The sequence below is a fragment of the Macaca fascicularis genome, chromosome 19 (assembly GCF_037993035.2).
Source record: "Macaca fascicularis isolate 582-1 chromosome 19, T2T-MFA8v1.1".
Taxonomy (NCBI): domain Eukaryota; kingdom Metazoa; phylum Chordata; class Mammalia; order Primates; family Cercopithecidae; genus Macaca; species Macaca fascicularis.
Window position 1 is genome coordinate 41,284,066 of NC_088393.1, and position 16,131 is coordinate 41,300,196.

Consider the following 16,131-nt stretch of genomic DNA (forward strand, 5'->3'; position numbering starts at 1 on the left):
TAATCCTAGCACTCTAGGAGGCCAAAGTGGGCAGATCACTTAAGGTCAGGAGTTCGAGACCAGCCAGGCCAACATGGTGAAACCCTGTCTCTTCTAAAAATACAAAAATTAGCCAGGTATGGTGGTGGGCACCTGTAATCCCAGCTACTCAGGAGGCTGAGGCAGGAGAATTGCTTGAACTTGGGAGGCAGAGGTTGAAGTGAGCCAAGATCGTGCCACTGTACTCCAGCCTGAGCAACAGAGCAAGACTTTGTCTCAAAAAAAAAGAACTGATAACAAAATTTTGCAAGGTAATCAGTTACAAAATAAATACAGAAAAAGTGATGGCTCACACCTGTAAGCCCAGCACTTTGGGAGGCCAAGGTGGGTGGATCACTTGAGGTCAGGAGTTCAAGACCAGCCTGGCCAATATCGTGAACCCTCATCTCTACTAAAAATACAAAAAATTAGCCAGGCATGGTGGCACAGACCTATAATCCCAGCTACTCAGGAGGTTGAGGCAGGAGAATCGCTGGAACATGGGAGAATCACTGGAACCTGGCAGGCAGAGGTTTCAGTGAGCAGAGATGACACCACTGCACTGCAGCCTGGGAGACAGAGCGTGACTCAGTCTCAAAAAGAAAAAAAAAAAGAAAATATGAAGGCACAACAATCCTAGTTACATCTTCTGTATAGCTATAGTACCAAGTCTGTATAGTATTTTCTATATTCTTGAATAGTAAATGTAATATGGGAAGAAATCCATTAATCCTCAGATAAATCTGTAAATATAAAGCAATTCCAATTAAATCCTTACGGAATTCACCTGGAAAAGAAACACCTGATTCAGGCATGAACATTATGCAAAATGGGGTTAGAGTCACCATATCAGATATAGACATGACATAAAGTTTCAATAATTAAAGTATTTTGCTGAGAAAGGATTGAACAGACAGGCCAGTGGAACAGATTAGAAAACCTAGAATCAGGTCCATGCATATGTATGAATCTAGTATGCATTTAACTACATAAATGTTTCATATATTTTGACTGGTTTTCTAGTTATTCATAGCAGAAGGGTAAATCGGGCCTCTTTATCTCCCTTAGGCCAGGAACAGACATCCCTGGCTGCTTTCAGAGAGTAGACTGTAGAGGGCCTGGCACATAAAGGGGAGACCGCCTGTGGGGCTCTGTGGGGATTCAGGGGAGAGTTGACCATGGTTTGGAACAGGAGAGTAACAGGTTTCAACAAAAAGTGCTTAGATTCCAAGTGAGTTTGGAAGACAGAAAAGACAGAGCTTGCTGATGAATTACATAGATATGGGGGTGAGAGAGAAACCGTGGGTTCCAGTGCAACAGAACTACTGGAAGAATAGAGGCATCTAGTCCTGAGATGGGCAAGTCTTAGGGTGATTCAGGCCAGCACCTATTAGACATCCAAACGAAGACATGGGGTAGGCAGAAAACACAGAGCATGCAGATGAGCAGGCACATCTGTTTTTCCAACTTTCCATCATGCATTATTCCATTTTCATATGATTTTATTATTTGAAAAAGTTACCCAAAAAGCCATTGTCTATATTTCACTGAATTCAGAACTTCAGGATTATCCTCATTTCTCAAGTTAGCAGATTTGCCCTTTAACAGTTCGAAAGAGATTGAGAATGGCTCATGCCTGTAATACCAGCACTTTGGGAAGCTGAGGCGGGTGGATTGCCTGAGCTCAGGAGTTCAAGACCAGCCTGGGGAACATGGCGAAACTCCATCTCTATGAAAAATACAAAAGATTAGCCGGGCATGGTGGCAGGCACCTGTAATCCCAGCTACTCGGGAGGCTGAGGTGGGAGGATCACTTGAACCCAAAAGGCAGAGGTTGCAGTGAGCCGAGATCATGCCACTGCACTTCAGCCTGGGTGACAAAGTAAGACTCCATCTCCAGAGAGAGAGAGAGAGAGAAAGAGAGAGAAATGCATGTGAATGTATGTGAGGAGGCAGACTCAGAGTTCAGAGTCCTGGAGAAAACCCTCCCTGGGAGCAAGTGGGGACAACGTAACACATCTGACAGGCCCACACTCCCACTAAGGAAGACCCCCACTCTCCCAAGTTTTCCTTTTTCTCCTTCTTTAAGTGCAGAACCCAAAGAGGGAGAAAGACTTTCCCTCATCTGCTCACAAAGACAAAATGGCGGCTTAAACATGGAAGAGACCTGGTTAGACCAAACATTCCAGACAAGGAAGTGGGTTGAATTTCACAAACATTTCTTGAGCCCTTGCTACTTGCCAGGTATAGGAGCTACAAATAGGAATATAACAAGGAATTTGTAGTGCAGTGGGGAGAAAAATTACAATCATGAGCAAGAAGGGGAAAGGATTTGCAACTTTATCAAATGTGTAGCTTTTAACTATCACCACTATTGAGAACCAAAACTTCTTCATTAACAAGGTTATCTCATGCCTCCTCTTTAGAGCCACATCCTAACCCTTGATAACCACTAAGCTGTTTTGTTATTTCAAGAATGTTATACGAATAGAATGATACCGTATGTAACCTTCTGAGACTGGATCTTTACATTTACCATAGTTCCCCTGACATCCACCCAAGTTCCAAGTTGTTGCATTAACAAAGGTTTCTTTTTTAAAAAAAATTTCTATCTGTATTTTAGATACAGGGTACATGTGCAAGTTTGTCATATGAGTATATTGTGTGATGCTGAGGTTTAGGGTACAGATCCCATCACCCAGGTAGTGAGCGTAGTACCCAATAGGTAGTTTTTCATCCAGCGCTCTAGTAGCATCCAGTGTCTATCATTCCCATGTTTACGTCCAGGTATGCTCAATGTTTAGCTCCCACTTACAAGTGAGTGCATATGGTATTTGGTTTTCTGTTCTGCATTAATTCACTTAGGATAATGGTCTCCAGGTGCATCCATATTGCTGCAAAGGACATGATTTTGTCCTTTTTCGGGGCTGCATGGGATTCCATGGTGTATGGGTGCCATATTTCCTTTATCCAATCCACCATTGATGGGCACCTGCATTGATTCATGTCTTTGCTATTGTGAATAGCACAGGGATGAACATACAAACACATATGTCTTTGGCAGAATGTCTGTGTCTTTTAATTACTGAGTCTCTCACTCGGCCTTATGCCCCTCGAATGAATTCTTTCCTTCAAGGAGGCAAGAATCAAGTTGCTACAGACCTGTACGGATTTGCTGCTGCTAACAGTAGGAGTATGCCTGGATAATTCAGATTTAACTCAGTGTTAACTACAGCGTCTCATATTGGGAACCCCGCTCTCTAAAGGCCTCCAAACTCACAAATATTGTGAAATTATAGGGAAACTCCAAGATCCCCTAAATAACGGGGAAGCACAGTGGCAATAGAGGATTAGGACCTAAAAGTTTCACATGAGCTGCAAAAGACAAAAACAGTCTACATGAAAAAAAACTATCTGCTTTAAGAACTACCTAAGATTCCTGTGCCCAATATAGTGGACCAGGCAGTTATGATTTATGTTCTCTTTGCCTTAGCCAGAGATCCAGAAGGAAATGGAAAGATACTCAAATTGAATCACTCAAGGAGAGTTTAATAAAGGAATTACTTACAAAGATGTGGGCAGGGTATGGAGAAACATAAAGCATGGGCAGTACCCCAGGGCCAGAGAAAGCAGGGGCCCTTTGCCATGACTGGCCTGGAAAGGTGAGGCTGCTGCCATCTCAAGCCTGAAGGCTGTGTGAAGAGGCCACCATGAAAAATCCGTGGCCCTTAGTAAGGGACTCAACCAGCCTGAGACAACCTCACAGGGAGGTTGCTGAAGGCATAAATGCCCTGGCCTCACTATTTCCTCTGTCTGACCTTCTGCGGGGACTCCCCATTGGCTGAATCCAACCAGAAGGCAAAGGGAAGGAAGCTGGTTAATGTGTCTATATGGTCAGCCTCCTTAAAGATAACGGTGGGAAAGGATGAAGAAGAGATGGGAGGAGCAGCAAATGGAAGACACCTGGCATACCCTTCCTCCTGACACCCAGAGGAAATGATGGTAAAAGAATAGAAAACATTCACTCCCACACTATGAGAACAGGAAAGGGATCACTGGTGGGTCACTGAGTTTCCCCAAAGATTTAGTTGAAAGGTATAGACAGGTGTGAATTAACTGGAGAGGGAAGGCAGAGAAAGCCACAGCTTGAACACAGGTGAGGGTCTGCATCTGAGAGTAGGAAACTGTACATGAGAGGTTCTAGTTTCAGAATTGTCAAGCTTGACAACCACAAAGTGAGCAGTGGGGCTGGAAATAGGGGAAATAATTAAAGGGTCTGTATTCTGAATTATCAACCCTGCCATATGCCTCCTCAATTCCAAATGCTAAAAAGGCCAGCAGCCAGGTAGTAATTCTGCCCTTGGCAAATGGGCATAACATCAATCTTCAAGGTAACAGGGGCTCTCTGATATCAAAGGCTGGGCAAGCTGAATGTAGAAGGTCCAACCTGAATTCACCATTGTGAAATTTCAGAATACCAAGGAAAGACTCCTGAAAGAAAAAGTCAGCTATGCAAAATAAAAGAATCAGAGTCAGGTTACATTTCCTGTGAGCAATACTAGATGCTAGAGGACAATGTAGTGTGGCCTTCAGATTTCTGAAGGAATTTATTTTATACCTAGAATTCTATACCCAACCAAATTATCCACCAAGTTCAAGGAAAAAATAACAGTAGTTTTCAGACATGCCAATACTCAGAAAATTTCTCTCTCACATAACTCTTCTGGAAGGGTTACTTAAGGATTTAGTCTTGCTTCACAAAGATCTAGCTGGCATGGAAGAGGATAAGAAACTTGGAGAGCAGGGAGGAACCCAAATGTCAGTTGTATGGCAGCCAGAGGAGCCACCAGCCCTGCCTGGAGCAGCAAAACAACAGGCTTCAGATGGGAGATGTCCAAGGGAAAAAGTGAGTGAATTCCATGGGAGCCTATGACTAGGCTTTGTAACAGTTGAAAATGTGAAAAATGCATAGAATGCAAGGCAAAAAGAAAGAAAGAAAGAAAAAAGAAAGAAAGAAAGAAAAAAGAAAGAAAGAAAGAAAGAAAGAAAAAGAAAGAAAGAAAGAAAGAAAGAGAGAGAGAGAAAGAAAAAGAGAAAAAGAAAAGATAGCTAGAGTCTCTAGGAAAATCTAATAGATGCACAATAAAGTTGTAACAAAATATTATGAAATCAGGACAGATTTGAGCAGAAGTCAGTGGAGTTGAAAAAAGAATACAATACCAGTAAATATGGAATTTACTGGTAATAGGAAAAAAAACCTGGAAGGTATTAGTGACACAATGGAAAAAAAACCCGTTTCTTCCCTCATCAAGAGCAAAGAAGGGTGACCAGCAAAGGGGATGGGGGAAATTATACAAGAAAGGTGTCATCTAAACATGATGTAGAAAACATATCATGAATGTGAGCAATTAATCAGGTGTAAGAACAAATTCTTTTGGACATTCTTCTGCGCGTAGCACGGAAGTGGGAATATTGAGATAGCTGGGAAGAATGTAGTCATCCATTCTTCTTGGTTCTGGAGCAAACAATACTGTTTATAAAATATATGTACTTCAATGGCCCACCAGTGATCCCTCTTCTGTTCTGGGAGTGAATCTTTTCTATTCTTTTACCATCATTTCCTTCTGATGTCAGGAGGAAGGGTATGCCACATATCTTCCATTTGCTGCTCCTTCCATCTTCTCCTCATCCTTTCCCATCATTATCCTTGTTCCAGGAGGCTGACCATATAGACACATTAACCAGCTTCCTTGCTGTGTGCCTTCTGGTTGGATTCACCCAATGGAGAGCCCCAGCAGATGATCAGAGAGTGAGACCAGGGCATTTACTTGCAGCCTGGAACTCTCCCCAGATATCCTCATGTCTTATTCCCTTACCTTTTTCAGGGCTTTCCTCAAATATCACCTTTTAGAGAGAGCTTTTCTGACTATTCTATACAAATTGTCACACACACACACATTCCCTATACCCCTTATAGCTTAATGTTTTTCTAAGCGCAGCCAGTATACTACATATTTTGCTTCTTCATCTTGTTTTTTGTCTCCCCCATTAGAAAGTAGGTTCCATAAGGACAGATATGTTCTACTCTTACGTTTATTGTGATTTCTCCACCACCAGGGACAGGGACTTGCTCATGGTAGGAACTCAATAAATACTTGTTGAATTAACAAATGTTGAATAAAGTTATAGGCAAGTTACATAAGGCAATTTGGGTTTATGTGACAGAAAGTAAATGTCATTACACTTGGCAATGTAAAGGTAAAAGCATAGCCGGGCATGGTGACTCACGCATGTAATCCTAGCACTTTGGAGGCTGAGGTGGGCAGATCACCTGAGGGCAGGAGTTCAACACCAGCCTGGGCAACATGGTGAAACCCGGTCTACTAAAAGTACAAAAATTAGCCAGGCATGGAGGTGCACGTCCACAGTTCCAGCTACTCGGGAGGCTGAGGCACAAAAATCACTTGAACTCGGGAGGCGGAGGTTGCTGTGAGCCAACATCATGCCACTGCACTCAAGTCTGGGCAACAGAGTGAGATTCTGTCTCAAAAAAATAAGATAAAATATAATAAAAGAAAGTCACAGCTCACAGAAGTTGGGGGATGGGAAGGCAAAAAATGCAAAAGGAAGAAGGTTAGAAGTGCTAATACTCTCAATTTATTATGTGGACAATCAAGATACTGTTGATGAAATAAAAAGTAGAGATTTAATAAGGTTACTGAACCTTATTAATAATCTTATAAAGGTAGCAATTAAAATATTCAAACCTAATAATGTAATCTTATTGGTATGACTGAGCTAGAGAAGGTGAAAGACATAAATCGAGTTAAGTTTTATCCAAATTTCAATACAACATAGCGAAAAATTACTAGCTAATTTTTAAGTTGAGACATCCAGAAGTATAAGCATAAAAGTAGTATTTAGAGTATGGTAATGATCTTAACAACCTTATACTAGAAATAGTTAAACACAGTTAAGCTGTGATATGGTGGTTTTAGTAATGATAGACTACATTTTATCAAACTAATACTTCTATAGATAATAATTATAAACTCTGTACAAAATGTAAAAACACTATCTGAAGGCATTAGAAAGTGACCCAAAGCACATATAAAAATGGGAACTGCAATAGTGAAGATCAATGTCCTTAAATTTTCCCTGAAGGCACTCCCTAGTCTGCAAGAGGTAGAGAAGCTAAAAATGAAACAGAAAGCCTGAGCAGCAAGAGACGCTGAAAATTGAGGGGGAGAAAACCCAGAGAAAAAAAAAAGAATCCAAATAAAGAGTCCCTAAATTTGCATATAAACTCCTCTCAAATCCTTAGCTGAACTGTGCACATTCAGGGAAACTCTAGGAAGCCTGCTGAAAGGCAACAGCTGGGAGACTGAAAAACTTGAGCAGAGATTTCAGTTGTCACCCACTACAGGAGAGACAGTTTGGATTTGGAATCCTACCAAGTTAGAGGGACTTAGTAAACACTCAGGCTTTCCATCAAAGCCACAGAAGGGCTATGATTTAGAAGGTAGAATATGCCCCAAGACTGAGGGCTTATCCAGAGACTAAGAGGAAAATGGAAAAACACTTACCTAACGAAGTCTGAAATGAAGAATCTTCAAGTTTATTGTGACAGGCCACTAATTAGACTGCTTGATAGAACAAAAAGAAACAACCTTCAGAGAAGTATAAAAGAATCTAGAGTTTCTACAGTGTGTCATGCAAAATATCCAGTATACAATTTTTTAAAAAAAGACATATAAAAACAGGAAAATGTGGCCAATAGTCAGAGGAAAAACCTTACTCAATAAAAATAGATAATCTTGTTAAAATGGGTAGACAAAGATGTTAAAGCGAAGATGTTAAATATTCAAAGAATTAAAGGAAATTTCAGCAGAGAAATGTAAAATGCAGAAATTTTAGAACTGAAAAGTATAATATCCAAAATAAAAAATTTACTGAATAATTTTAACAATAAATTAGATACAGCAGAAGTGAGAATAAGTATAGTTTAAAATGGATCAGCAGAAATTATCCAGTATGAAAAACAGAGATAAAAAGTTGAAAGAAGAAAAAACACTAAAGTCTCAATGAATTCTAAGACAATATCAAGTGGTCTGACAACATGTGAAATTCAAGTCCAAGAAGGAAAGGGCAAGGAGCAAAGAAAATTTGAAAAAATAATGCCCCAAATCTCTCAAATTTGGTAAAACAAAAAAACAAACACACAAACAAAGCTTATAAATTCAAGAAGCTCAGTATGTACCAAAAAGAACAGATACAAAGAAAATCACACTTAGTCACTTCATAATCAAACCACCAAAGCTAAACATAAAAAGAAAGGGTTGAAAGCAGCCAGAGGAGGAAAAAAGACACATTATACACAGGGTACAAAGATAAGAATAATCACTGGTGCCTCGTAAGAAATAATGAAGTCCAGTTGACAATGGAATGACATCTCTCAAGTGTTGAAGAAAAATGTCAACACTGGGTTCTATATTCAGTGAAATAGAGATGGAATAAAGTCTATCTGAAAATATCTTTATTCCATCCCCAAAATGAGATTGAGTAAAGATATTTTCAGATAAACACAAGTTAAAAGAATTTGTCACCACTAGACTTGTACTACAAGAAATGCTAAAGGAAGTTCTTCAGGCTAAAGGAAAATGATACCAGATGGGAACTTGAATCTATGGGAATAAAGAGCACTAAAAATGGTAAACAACTGGGTAAACATACCCAGACTTTTTCCTTCCCATAACTTGCTTTTAAAAATGATGATTTAAAGCCAAATAATAGCACTGTAAGGTGGGGCTTATAAAGCACGTGGAAATAAAGGACATGACAACAAGAGAATAAAAGATGGCATAAAAGACTAGATAAATAAAATGAATCTATTGTAATGTTACTATATTTGTGAAGTGTGAGATATGAACTCTGAAGTGGGGATGGTAAGGTATGAAATGAGAAGTGGTAGCTGTGAAATTTTCAGTGAGAAATGATACAATATAAATCTAAATTGGCTTTGGCAAGAATGCACATTGCTAGTTTTAGAGTAAATATTTAAAAATAAAAACAGCTTTAAAAACTGTAGCTTAAAAAAACAGCAAAGGAAATAAAATTCAATTCAGAAAACGTTCAATTAATCCAAAAGAAGGAAGACTAAAATGATCAAGAACAGAGGAAGAAAACAAAACAAATAACAAGATGCTAGACTTACACTCAACTACCCCAGTAATTGCATTAAATGTAAATGACATATTTATTTCAATTAAAAGGCAAAGAATGTCAGATTGTATACAAAAGCAATATCCTATATATATATATCCTATATATGCTACCTATATAAGATGAACTTTAAATATAAAAATAAAGTGTGGCTAAAAATATAAGTGTAGAAAAATATATTCCATGTACATGGTAAACATTAAAAGGCTACCATGCCTATTTTAACATCAAAAAAGTAGACTTCAAGACAACAAGCATTACTAGAGACAAAGTGGCATAATTCATAACAATAAAAGAGTAATTCATTAAGATAGTATAATTGTACTAAATGTGTGTGTACCTAATAACAGAACTTCAAAACAGATGAAGTAAAACCTATCAGAAGTAAAGGGGAAATCAGTGTATCAAAAAGATATTTGTACTCCCATGTTTGTTGCAGCACTGTTCACAATAGCCAAGATTTGGAAGATTTTAAGTGTCCATCAACAGATGAATAGATAAAGAAAATGTGGATATATATGATGGAGCACTATTCAGTCATAAAAAAGAATGAGATCCTGTCATTTGCAATGACATGAAGGGAACTAGAGATCATTATGTTAAGTGAAATAAGCCAGGCACAGAAATGTTATATTGGGTAGCTAGTCTGGTATGAGCAGGGAAGGAGGAGCCTCCCCACAAAACACACATACCAGGAGTGTTAAGCAACTATCGGGTGATGGTCAGGTGGTTGTTAACTGGTCTCTTTAAAGTAATAATTGGTCACAGACAGTGCCAGGAAAAGGCAGTCTCCTAATAGATTTAAAAAAAAAAAAAAAAAAAAAAACACCTGAAAGGTAATCAGCAGCTTCCCGATAAGATCTCAGTAGTTTGGCGAGTGGGGAGAAGTAACATAAGACTCTAGAAGTATGCCAATGTATAAAGTCAAAACGTGGAGCTGTACACTTGCCTTTCAAGTTGCTCACTTGGCCCTCTTCCAAGTAGCCAAGTACTTTTCTTCCTTTCATTCCTGTTCCAAAGCTTTTAATAAATTTTCACTCTTGCTCCAAAACTTGCCTTGGTCTCTCCTTCTGCCTTATGCCACTCAGTCAAATTCTTTCTTCTGAGGAGGCAAGAACTGAGGTTGCTGCAGAACCCCACAAATATGGATTCACCACTGGTAACATATTTTGGTGCTGTGTGATCCAGATACCTTCCACTAGTAACATAAAGACAAACATCACATATTTTCACTTATTTGTGGGAGCTAAAAATCAAAACAATTGAACTCATGGACACAGTGTAAAAGGTTGGTTACCAGAGGCTGGGAAGGTAGTGGGGCAGAGTGGAAAGGAGGTGGGGATGGTTAGTAGGTACAAAAAAAGAAATAGAAAGAAGGAATAAGACCTATGATTTGATAGCACAACAGGATGACTATAGTCAATAATAACTCATTTGTACATTTTAAAATAACTGAAAGAGTGTAACTGGATTGTTTGTAACACAAAAAATAAATGCTCATACCTCATTGTATGAGTCCATTTTTACACTGCTGATAAAGACATACCCAAGACTTGGTAATTTGCAAAGAAAAAGAGGTTTGATGGACTCACAGTTCCATGTGGCTGGTGAGGTCTCACAATCATGGTGGAAGGTGAAAGGCATGTCTTACATGGCAGCAGGCAAGAGAGAATGAGAGCCAAGCAAAAGGGGTTTCCCCTTATGAAACCGTCAGCTCTAGTGAGACTTATTCACTACCACGAGACTTATTCACTACCCCTCCCCGTGGGGAAACTGCCCTCATGATTCACTTATCTCCCACCACGTCCCTCCCACAACACATGGGAATTATGGGAGCTACAATTCAAGATGAGATTTGGGTGGGGACACAGCCAAACCATATCACTCATTCTCCATGATGTGATTTTTATGCAGTGCTTGCCTGTATCAAAACATCTCACGTACCCCATAAATATATACATTTACCATATACCCACAAAAATTGAAAATTAAAACAAAAATTTTGAGAAAAGAAGTAAAGGGTAAAGTCAACAGCCTCTGACAATCGGAGTTGGCTATATTAACACCCTTCTCTTCGTTACTGATAGAACACATAAACTGAAAATCTAAAGAACACTATCAAATAATTTTATCTAATTAACATTTACTGACCACCGTTCTCACCAAATTCAGAATGTACACTGTTTTCAAATGCATGTGCAACATTCACCAAGATAGGACCATATTCTGGGCCTTAAAGCAAGTCTCAATGAATGTCAAAGAGAGGATAGTCTTACCACACAGAATACAATTACGTCTTACAATTACGTCAATAACTGTAAGATATCTAGGAAATCTCCAAATGTTTAAACAGCGTACTTCCAAACAAACTATAGCTCAAAGAAGAAACACAATGGAAATTATAAAGTATTTAAAAGTGAATGATAATTCAAACAACACACAAAGTTAGAAAACATAGAAGAGAGCAATTTACAATGTAAATGTCTATGTTAGGAAAGAATTAATTAAAATCAACATTTAAAGTTAGTATTTTAAGAAACCGGTTAAAGAAGAACAAATACAAAACAGACAAAAAGAAACAAATAACAAATCCAAAAGTTAGTGCCCTGAAGTGATTAATAAATTGATAAAAAATAAGTAGGACTAATCAAGAAAAAAGAGAGAAGACACAAAGTACCAACATCAGAAATGAAAGAGAAAGGTCGGTTATGTTGGCACATGCCTGTAATCCCAGCACTTTGGGAGGCTGAGGCAGGATTGCTTGAGCCCAGGAGTTTAAGACCAGCCTGGGCAATATAGTGAGACATCATTTCTTATATATATATAAAAAAATTTTTAATTAGCTTGTCATGGTGGTGCATGCCTGTAGTCCCAGCTAGTTGGGAGGCTGAGGTGGGAAGATGGCTCCAGCCCAATTAAGTAAAAGGACAATTAAGTAGTGGATAAGTTTCTTTAAAAACACAATTTACTAAGGGACATTTAAGAAGAAATAGAAAATCTGAATTGACTTCTATCTATAAAGGAAATTGAGCTCATAATCAAAAATCTTCCCACAAAATCTCCAGGCCCATGTAAATTTCACTGGTAAATTTTATCAATAACTTCAAAGGAAAAAATAATACCAATTTCACAGAAACCTTTTCAGAAAATGGAGAAGGAGAGAATGCTTTCAAACTCACTTTATGAGGCCAGCATAACTTTTACGTATTTGTAGCCTTGGTAAATATAAGTTCATTTTTCAATAAAGATGCAAATGTTATTCAATGAAGTAAATAAAATAATAATCTTTTCAATAAATGATATGATACAACTGGATTTCTATATCTACATGTCTTTATTTATAAATATGGTTATGGCTTTTTTTGTTGTTGTTTTTTGTTTTTTTAGACAGACACTTGCTCTGTCACCCAGGCTGGAGTACAGTGGCTCAATCTCGGCTCACTGCAACCTCCATCTCCTGGGTTCAAGCCATTCTCCCTCAGCCTCCCGAGTAGCTAGGACTACAGGTGCCCGCCACCACGCCTGGCTAATTTTTGTATTTTTTAGTAGAGATGGGGTTTCACTATGTTGGCCAGGTTGGTCTCCAACTCCTGACCTCAGGTGATCCACCCACCTCGGCCTCCCAAAGTGCTGGAATTACAGTTATGAGCCACTGTACCCAGCCGGTTATGGATTTTTAAAGAGAACTTCACTTACTTCCTCACACATATGCAAAAATTAATTTGAAATGTATCATAGACCTAAACTTATAAGATAAATTACAAAACTTGTATGAAAAATAAAAAAAGTTCATAATCTTGAAGTAGGCAAAGATTTCTTAGAACACAAAAAGCACTAACTGTAAGGGGAAAAAAATTGATAAGTTGAACTTCATCAAAATTTTACACCTCTACTAAGCAAAAGATTGCCAACAAGACAAAGATGCCGACTTTTATAACTTCACTTCAGCGTTGTACTGGAGGTTCTCGCCAGGGAAGTTAGGCAAGCAAAAGAAACACAAGACACCCAGACTCAAAAGTCCGAAATAGAACTATTTTTATTTTCAGACAACAAAATCTCATATACAGAAAATCCTTTTAAGAATCTATTTTTGGCCGGGCGCGGTGGCTCAAGCCTGTAATCCCAGCACTTTGGGAGGCCGAGTCGGGCGGATCACGAGGTCAGGAGATCGAGACCATCCTGGCTAACACGGTGAAACCCCGTCTCTACTAAAAAAAATACAAAAAATCTAGCCGGGCGAGGTGGCGGGTGCCTGTAGTCCCAGCTACTCGGGAGGCTGAGGCAGGAGAATGGTGTGAACCCGGGAGGCGGAGCTTGTAGTGAGCTGAGATCCGGCCACTGCACTCCAGCCTGGGCTGCGGAGCTTGCAGTGAGCTGAGATCCGGCCACTGCACTCCAGCCTGGGCTCCGTCTCCAAAAAAAAAAAAAAAAGAATCTATTTTTAAAAGATGACTAATAAATGAATTCAGCAAGGTGGCAGGATAAATCAGCATAGAGAAATCAATTGTATTTCTATACATTAACAATGGACAATCTAAAATGAAATTAAGAAAGCAGTTCCATTCACAATATGGAATCAAAAAGAATAAAATATTTAGGAACAAATTTAACAAAAGAAGTGCAAAGCTTACACTCTGAAAACTACAAAACTTTGTTGAAAGAAATTAAGAAGATCTAAATAAATGGAGAGAGACATTACAATTCAAAGGCTGGAAGACTTGGTATTATTAGGATAACAATTCCCCACAAATTGATCTAAGACTCAATGCAATCCTTATTAAAACCTCAGTTGGCTATTTTTGCAGAAATTGACAAACTGATCTAAAATTTATATAGAAATGCAAAATCCACAGAATAGCAAAAACAATCTGGAAATGAAAAACAAAGTTGGAGGACTTATTCACCCTGATTTCAAAGCTTAATACAATACTCCTATATTCAAGACAGTGTGGTGCTGACATAAGGAGAGACATTTAGATCAATGGAAGAGAATTAAGAGTCCAGAAATAACCCTTTACAGTCATCATCAATTGCTTTCAATTGCTTTCAACAAGGGTACCCAAACAATCCAATGGGGGAAAGAATAATCTTTTCAACAAACAATGCTGGGAAAACTGTACAGCCACATGTAAAAGTATGTGTGGACCCTTCCCTCACACCATACACAAAATTAAACCCGAAATGGATCATGGACTATAATATAAGAGCTAAAACTGTGAAACTCTTAGAAGAAAGCATGAGAGTAAATCTTAGTGATCTTAGGTTTCTTGAATAATGATATCAAAAATACAAGAGATAAAAGAAAAAAAATTGATCAATTGGACTTTATTACTCCCTCTAGGGGATCCAAAATATAACCATATTTATAACTATTTCATATTTTAAAAACAATTGTAAAAGATATTTCCATAACAATTCTTCTACTCAATGGTCATTTTCATGGTCATTATGGTGAATTACTTTTGCTTTCCTGTATAGCATGACCAAAGGGCATGAAGGTATTTTCAGGGGTGATAGAAATGATCTGTATCTTGAACGTGGTGGTAGTTACACCACTGCACCAATTTTTATCAAAACCACTTGGCTTGAAGACTTAAAGTCTGTGTACGTATTTCACCATATGTAAATTTTACCTCAATAAAAATTTCATTTTACAAAGTGATCGCTCTGAGGAGTGGAAGATGAGCTTTTCACTACAAGCCTTTCAGTACTTCTTAAAATTTTTAAAAGTGCGTGTATAAATTACCTTAAGCTCTTTAAGTTTTGAAAAATAAAACATGTTTCAATTTGAAGCTTCTTATTATCCTTGCTTCACAGAAAACAGAAGATGAGAAGAACTCTCCTGTTTGAGAGGGTATCATTTAGCATCAATAACGAGGTTTTCCTCTCTTCCTTCCCTGGCGTTCCCCCAGAGTCACAGCACTGGTCCAGGGAGACCACGGGGAGGTCCGGGAGCAGGTTCTGAGTCAGAAGGCTTGCTCTTAAAAGCTGTGATGGAAACGAAGTTGTAATCATTTATTCCCTGTCGTGGAGCTACTGTACCAAACACAGAATCTCTAGGAAATGAAAGTCAGAATCTCAAAAGCTTCAGTTTTTGAATGCTAAAGCTTATTTGCATATCAATATTGCCTCAGGACAATAAGCAGAATTAGAAAATTAAGGAACTACATTAGAAGGGAGAGAAAGAAGTAGGACAAATGCGTGGAAGTATAGAGCTCCCCTCTGTCATCTAGTAAGAGTTGTAAATAAAAAGCCACACTCAACTCCATGGCTGTTGAATTTTGATAATACTATTACCAAAATTTTATTTACGAACTCAATGACAAACAAATTTTTTTCATTAAAAAATACATATCTGTACAGCATTACTCCCTCTAGTGGATCTAAAAAAATAACCATATTGATAAGAATTTCATCCATCTTTTGGGGAACAATAGTAAAAGAAATTTTGATAATAATCATTATGCTGATCAGTGTTTATTTTAATGGTTAATCTGAATTAATTTTTCTTTTCTGTGTAGTATACTTTTTCTTTCCATACACTGTCCTGTAAAAAAAGGTACTTAACATTTACCAGAATAATTAATTACTCATAAATTAGAATATGACAGACATTTCAAACATTACTTACAAGGATAAAAATTTGAAAACGATTGAAGGTAGTATTATACTCAACATAAATCATAAATATTCAATGAATTTCGCAGTCACTTTCAAGTAATGTGCAACTGAGAGGGTCATTGTAATAGCCTATCCAACTGTTCAAAATTGGGTTAGTGATCATTTTTAACCCATTTATGCCAGAGGTTGCAATTTTTTGAATTTTTGCATAAGTGAAAAATCAGACCTTGGCGCTGACCTTGAGCAGTAGGATATAAATAACTCCCACAG

General features: G+C 38.1%; 1 long non-coding RNA gene across 2 annotated transcripts in view; it reads right to left on the reverse strand.

Annotated features, from left to right (window-relative positions):
• Positions 1 to 13,669: 13,669 nt before the first annotated feature.
• LOC123570321 (uncharacterized) overlaps positions 13,670 to 16,131 on the reverse strand; it is a 67,233-nt gene continuing 64,771 nt past the window's right edge. For both annotated transcript variants that reach the window (XR_006694417.3, XR_012427430.1), the window contains one exon: positions 13,670 to 15,228. This is a non-coding gene — a long non-coding RNA (uncharacterized lncRNA). The remainder of the gene's footprint in view (positions 15,229 to 16,131) is intronic.